At 31.0% G+C, this 7,743-nt stretch overlaps 1 pseudogene; it reads right to left on the reverse strand.

Moving 5' to 3' along the window:
* Window positions 1-3,060: 3,060 nt before the first annotated feature.
* On the reverse strand, window positions 3,061-4,814 carry LOC111998284 (putative ABC transporter C family member 15; annotated as a pseudogene).
* Window positions 4,815-7,743: the final 2,929 nt, after the last annotated feature.

A 7,743-nucleotide genomic window follows, 5' to 3' on the forward strand; every position in this document is an offset into this window, starting at 1 on the left:
ACCTTTAACTATCAAAATATTACCCAAAAAGAAAAAAAAAAAAGAAAAGAAAAGAAAAAAGAAGTAGGAATTGTCTATTATGTTATGCTATTTATTTCCCATATTCACAATATCAAATGATTTGCAAACAAACTCAAAATAGTTTGAAAAATAAAAGAATCAAACATAGTTTGATGACAAGGTTGAAGCCTCTTGAACTTGGTTCTTATTCCAAATATAATATAAATCAATCTAAAACTTTTAGTAAATGAGTTGGTTAGATTTGATTTTTTTGAGAGAGTTTCAACCTATGGCATCCGCTCCTGATGATAGTTCTTTATCATCAGACCAAGACACTAATCAATTTTTGGTGTATGTAGGAATTGAACCCTAAATTTCTTATACAACTATCAGAAACTTTACCAGTTGAGCTAACTAGAACTCACTAGTTAGATTTGATTTTAGTCTTACGTTATCATAATCAATTACTTAGAAAATCATATACATATTGGAGATTATGTTTGAACATAAGCATTTGTCAAATAATTTAACTAAAACATGAATTGTTAATTTTTGTTTTTTTTGAAAACTTTTCCCCATAATAAAGTTCGTTTTTAATCATTTTGTTTCTCTCCTAATATGTACTATCTGACTTGATAAATCTTTTCCAAATCTTAAGAATCATGATGCGGTTAGGGGAGGAACTTTACATTATCTCTATTCCTATTCTTATTAAGAAAATTTTGTTAGGCGTTTTACACTTCTACCTCTTTTTTTTTTTTCACCTTGCCACGTGCCAGACTTTAATTAGCCTATTTTTTCAACCTAGGGTTAATTTAGGGGGGGAGCCAAGTTCACTGCTCATACCAATACAGAAAGTGAATTAAAAAGGCTAGCAATAGAATTGTTCTTGAATCAGAAAACCTACAAAAGAGAAGAAGAAAGAGGAATTTTCAATCAACCATAGAGTTATAAGTAAGTTTTTGAATCACACAACTGAATAAATTTGGAGTGAGGGTTTTTTTATAAATAGTTTCAACTTATGGCGTCAACTTCTGTTGATTACTTTTTATCATCATACCAAAGATAGTTTTAACCTAAAATTGTTCTTAGAGTGAGGTGATAAGGGGAAAAAAAAGACACTTCTATTTGACTATTTGTGTTTGGAATTTGCTGAATGTACAATAATTGTAAATGGGCTGGGTTGGGTCGGGTTGAGAGGGTTTTTCAATCCAATCCATCATGATGGGTTAAAAAAAATCTAACCTAGCCCAACCCACCATAGGCGTTCAACCCAACCCACGTGGATTGGGTTGGACAAATTTTTTTAAATTATTATTATTATTATTTGGACAAATTTTTATATATTATTATTATTATTATTATTAATAAATTGAACATTAGAATAACGCCGCTACAAATAAGGGCAAATTTATAACAAAATAATTCTAAACATAACACCAAACCAACTCAAACAATATGAGGGGAACTCAGAATTTGGGTTTTAATTAGGAAGAGAGGCAAAAAAGTAAATAAAAAAATTGTATAATATATTTTTAAATTTTAAATATATATATATTAAGTATAGGATTTGTGAATCTTATCACCTGAACCCAAGTGAGTACTCGACTCACTGTAAAAAAAAAAAAACAAAATCTCATAACCCAACCCAACTCATCAACATCTCTAAATCGGGTCGGTTTTGACAAGTTGGCGGGTTAGCTCCACACCCCTATGAAGAATACATAAGAGATTATGTGAGAATTTCCCTGTGGGGTTTTAATCACACAATAGGAAAAGTGTTGCGGGCTTAGGCCCATCTGAACGCCATCAGTTTGACTGTATTGGCTTGTGGCTTTGGACTCATCCCTTAGTCCAATAAAGCCATTTCGTCTAGTGTTCTGACTTGGGCCTTCATACATTGGCCCAGGCCGTGCAATGTTTATTTGCTTTGAGCTGTTGAGAAGAAAAAAAGAAAGGCTGGCCCCAAACGGGATTCAAGCCTCTATTCAACATTTCAAATTGCCTTTGAAGAAAGAACTAGAGGAAGAAATTCTCTCAAACAATTTCCATGGAGATTGTAAAATAGTGTAAAATTTTTTGGGGTGTTCATGTATTCTGGACTTTGCCAGCATGTATGATCAACCTATATATTGTGTGAAAATGTAAACAACACTCAATTGAAACATATATAAAACATTCATTTAATTAAATTATTTAACAAATTAACAAAATTAACTAGTACGTTTGTGATAAGAAAGTATTTAAAAGGGAATTGAAATGGAAGGGTATAAGTTTATAATTTTAAATCATTTGTAATAATAACAATTATTCTCTCACAGTATTCCATAGTGTATATGGTCCATACACATTACCTAATACATGTTTTAAACGTGGACATCAATAAAAAAAAAAAAAAAAGTGTAAATAGCACATAAAATTATAGACATTGTGTATATGGAGTATATAATAAAAATTAACAAATGTGAAACGATATTTTTTGCGTTACAATTTTTAGTTTGCCAATATTTCATTTTGGGCTTTCTCAAAAAAAAAAAAAAAAATTTCATTTTGGGCCACTAAATTTTCTTTCTAAAAGTGTATGAGATTTAGAAATAAAGTTGGGTATAAAAAGTAAGGAAAAGAATATTCCCTCTTATTCATTTCATGAAGATTTTTGTTTTTCAGGTACTATTATTAATTAATTGCCATTTATTCCTCGCAAAATAAACCTATGTGATCTTATTTTTGGTCGCAGTTTCAAGTTCGAGAGTTAGACTCTCCAAAAAATATCAAGGATAAGGATATTATGTATCATGACCTCTCACAACTCTACAAAAAGTGAAAATTTTGCGTACTAGATTTGACTTTTTAGTGACTAATAAAATGCAATGAACTAAGAAAAATACAACTAACTAGCAAAACGAAATAAAAATAATTTTCTCCGACCCTCCCCCGTTACTTGTTCATGGCCGAGAGGAAATTTAATGCATTTATGCTTCTTAGTTCTTGCTATTATTCATATAATCAACCTCTCTTGCTCCCCCAAATTTGAAATCTGCAGAATCTTTGAATTGGGTGTTAATTATGAATATTTGCTAAGTTTTTGAAACTTTGTGATCTTGAGGAGTACTCCTTTATGAGTTTAGAGAAGAATGAATCTGGCCGTTCAAGCAGCTTCCCTGGAGTGTCATATTCTGGGATTCTTCCTGTTCAAGCAAGAGTTCTTTAGTCGTTTTTTCATGGGTAATTGTTAGTGTACACACCATACACAAATTAAAGTCACGGAACACGGTTTCAATTCAAAACCTAAAATGTGTGTACGTTGTGTGTAATAAACAATGCTCTTCTTTCATATATTTTAGTGCATGGTGTATGTATGTCACGATATCAGTTCAAAAACTAAACTGTGTGTACCCTGTGTGTAATAAATGTGTAACAAACTAACAATCATTGCCCTTCTTTCATATATGTTAGTCCATGGCTGTATGTATGTCATTGCTTATATGTGTGTGTGTCTGTGTTTGTGTGTGTGTGTGTGTGTGTGAATGATACTTGCCTTCACTAAGGACCAAAACAACATCACTATCTATAACTCTGTGGATTCTGTGGGCTATAGTGACCACTGTCCGATTTTTGAACACTTGACTAATGATCTTCTGTATCACTCCATCAGTTACAGAATCAACTGAGGCTGTCGCTTCATCTAGTATGAGAATGCTACTCTTCTTCAACAAGGCTCTTCCAAGACAAAATATCTGTCTTTGGCCCACACTCCAATTGTCTCCATTTTCGACCACTGTTAGAGGCGTGCATGTTAATGATAGTAAAGTAAAGAAAAGAACACAATCAATTATGTCTAATACAATAAGTCGATGAACCGACTTGTGGAATCCAACTTCTCTTCCTTGGCACGCACTAAATTACCTAGCTGACATTTATCTAGAGCCTGAAAATTTTGGAATTTATTCCAGTGAGAATCTTTCAGATAGAAAGCACAGACACAGACATCAGTGCATGTACAGATACGACACTGCAACAAGAGAAATTTTTGAAAATATATAATATAAAACAATTGGTATAACACTGGTATGACACATGTACAACACGGATACGGTACCCTAAATAAAATGTTTTTGGTTCTTAACTTTTTATTTTTGAGTAATTTATATAATGATCTCTTGTAACTTGTTATGGAAATTTTGTCCTTTTCTTTTTGGTCTTTAACCTATAATCTACAACAAATATAAATCTTTTGTCCCACTATTTTTGTTTTACTTAATGCTCCACTAATCATAATATATCATGTATTTTATTTTATTTTTTATTTCAAAATTTTGGCTATTTTATAAGGAAAGTTAAATAAATATATGACAATTTGTGATTAATGGAACATAAAAAGTAGAACATAAGATTTGTATTCATCTACTACCCTTCTTGATCTCTTGACTAATGGTGTTATTAATTGGATAGAAACTATCAGCTTCACTATAAAAGGTGATGTTTAATAAGAAATTTTTACCTCCCATATTTCACTGTCAGAATATTGCTGTAGTGGGTCTAAAGTTTGTTCTAACTATTCCCTCAAACATTGCTGGGTCTTGTGGTATGATGCTAAGCCTTGATCTTAAGTCATGAAGCCCTATCTTGCAAATATCAACATCATCGATTATAATGCTCCCCTCTTTGGGTTCAACAATCCTTAAAATGGCCTGTATGAGGGTCGATTTACTACTCCCTGTCCTTCCTACGACACCAACTTTCTCCCTTCCCGGAAATGTGCAGTTAATGTTTTTCAGGACTGATGGTAAATGTTCAGCATAACGGATCTGCATTATAGTCAAGCCAATTGTTTATATAAGACAATGTAGGGCAACAACTTGTGATAGAAGGTTGAGGATTTTCATTACATTGACTTTGAACAATAGCTACAATATTGTTACTTCTTAGAACTATGTGTACTATCGATGGAAAATGAGAGTCTTGTACTGTGTCTGGTGCATTAAAGATGAAGATTAAATAGTGTTATTAAAAGCAGTGGCAACTCTAGAAATTTTGTTCGGGTGGTCCTATTTCACTTTGAAAAAATTTCAGGTCATTTCAGTCTATTTCGGGACGTTTCGGTAAATACCGGCCGAAATTTAAGATTTGGCTGGCATGAAGTTTGTGCTTTAAAGTTAAAAAAAAAAAAAAAATTCTTAAAACCAAAACAAATTTGCATTCATTAATTATAAAATTATTAATTGTTGTTTAGCTTAAAATAATTTAATTTATTTGTCTTTTATAATGTATTGATTAATTAAATTATTAATTGTTAGGATCATGAGCCAGCTGCCAATCAGAAACTTTCACAATCATAAATCACAATAACATTACACTAAAAGACAATATCTCACCAACTAACCAACACCAACAGATAAGAATCATAAGATAGAGCCAAATTCAAAAAGCCAAAAAATAGGCAAAATATTAATAAAGTTAAAGCTTCACTGCTTCAGCCAATCCAAGGACAGACCCAAGATTTCAAGCGAGGGAGGGGGGGGGGGGGGGGAGTTTTCAACGCTATTTGAACTTTCATAAACCTAATACAATAAAATCCCACAAAATACAAGGAACAAAATTAAAACAATTACAACACTGTTTGTCATGGAATAAAACCAATATAAAACATAGTTGTAAATCACAACTTTACAAATAGAATAAAAGAAATAGTGAAGGTACAGGTTTTCACGTGGGTTGGAGTGAAAACGATATACTCGAAAATGGAAAGTTCTTGGAAAGCTACTCTACAAATGTCTTATGATACTTGATTATTTACAGGAAGACCAATTTGATTCATTTTATTAGGATTTTTTCAAAAAAAAAAAAAAACTTTATTAAATTTGTTTATAGTGTAATAATAAGTAAAGTAGAGAAAATTCAATTAAATTTCAAATTGGAATTCAATTGGTGTCTAATTTTGCGTCATGTGTTTCATTTAATCTAAATTTTAGAATTTTGTGCCAAGTGAGTTAATTTAATGTAAAAATTGAATTTCAATTAAAGTTTAATTTTGTGCCACGTGTCCCATCTAATCTAAATTTTTAAATTTTTATGCCAAATTAGTTCATTTAGTGTAATAAACAAGAAGCCTAATATAATAAATCATATAAAACATAATCATATAACTAAAAAAAATTCAAATTTATAAGTCATCTATATATATCTGTATATATATATATATAATAGGTGAAATTGAGAGAAACTCATATTAAAATTCCAAATTAGAGTTCCAATTTTGTGTCATATGTCCTCAATTATTTATTCTTAAAAACTTTTATTTCTTAATAACTTTTTTTTTCAATTTTAAAATACTAATAAATATAAAATAAATCCCACCCTTATCTCCACCATAAAGCCAATTTCTTATTAATTAATTCCCACCCCATAAATCACACTTCTGATTAATTTAATTCCACCATCAGCAACATGTCATCATTTACTTTCTTATTTTATTTTTTATTTTTAGATTTACCAGTTGATATTTATTGAGCATTTCTTTAAATTCAAGTATTACTCTATCTTCAACTCTATCATGTGTCTCTCCAGACTCTTCAAATGTAGCAATTATATGGAATTTCAACGGTCATCAAATAAATTCAGGCGCAGCCAATAAAAGACATAAAAAGACATGGAATTTCAAAGTCTCTCCATTAATCCATACCTTTTCACTACAATAAAAGTTATGTCTTTAATTTGAAATTCAGGTGTTCACTATGTTATTATTGAGAGCATCAAGCAGGGGAAGAGAGAGACACAACGTTACATGGGTAGTTATAAATTTTGCAAGTGTCAAACTCCTTCCTCAAAAAAAGCAAACACTTCTTCTATCTCTCTATACTTTCTTTTCCCTCTCTCAGTACTTCCCTCCATATAAATTTTGTCCTATCCGCAGAAGCACTCAAAGCAAGACTTCATCATTTTTGACCTGCAAAGTTCCAAAGCAAGTCCAAAGGTTCACCGCAAGTCCTAGCTTTTTTTTTTTTTTTTTGTGCAATTTTCTTATGATTGTTTTTGTTTGGTGAGAAATTGAGGGAAAAGGGAAGGGAAAAGAAGGGTATTCTTAAAGAAAATTAAAACTTATATAAATAAAAAATGGCCTCTTGAAAAACCCCTTTGCTATCAGCCTTCAATATTCATTGGTATCTAAAACATTCATAGGCTTTAATAGACAAATCAAAACAGAATTTTGTCCAATAGATTCACCAATTTTCTCACTGTGTCTCTATATAATTACCCCCCCCCCCTTCTCTCTCTCTCTCACATGTTTTTGTTAGGGTAATGTTTCAAAGAACATTAAATGTCTTTTTGTGTGCTTGTCTTTAGAATAAATAGATTATGACTTTGGGAATTTACTTTCTGACTTAAGTTGTTTACAAATATTGGAGTCTTGAAGCTTAATTTATCATAATTTAACATAAATCAAATTTTATTTAGAATAAAAAAAAAATCAATTGATATTGTATACCTATTATCTATACCTTTAAAAGAAAAGTTTTTAAAAGGATTTTTTTTGCCTTGTTTGAAGCTTCTCAATGGGTATCACTAGGCATTGAATAGGTTGTGTTCTATTAGTCCATCCTCTCTTTTCTCTACCCATCACCTTCCCCAAAACCACATCATAACCTCCATTTTATATGTTATGTGGTTTTACTAATAGGCTTTGGCTTTGGGATTTTTGTTTCATATGCCAAGTTCTATAAATTAAATGAGTAATGTGAATTT

This window comes from Quercus suber, unplaced genomic scaffold (genome assembly GCF_002906115.3).
Source record: "Quercus suber isolate HL8 unplaced genomic scaffold, Cork oak 2.0 scaffold_304, whole genome shotgun sequence".
Lineage (NCBI taxonomy): Eukaryota > Viridiplantae > Streptophyta > Magnoliopsida > Fagales > Fagaceae > Quercus > Quercus suber.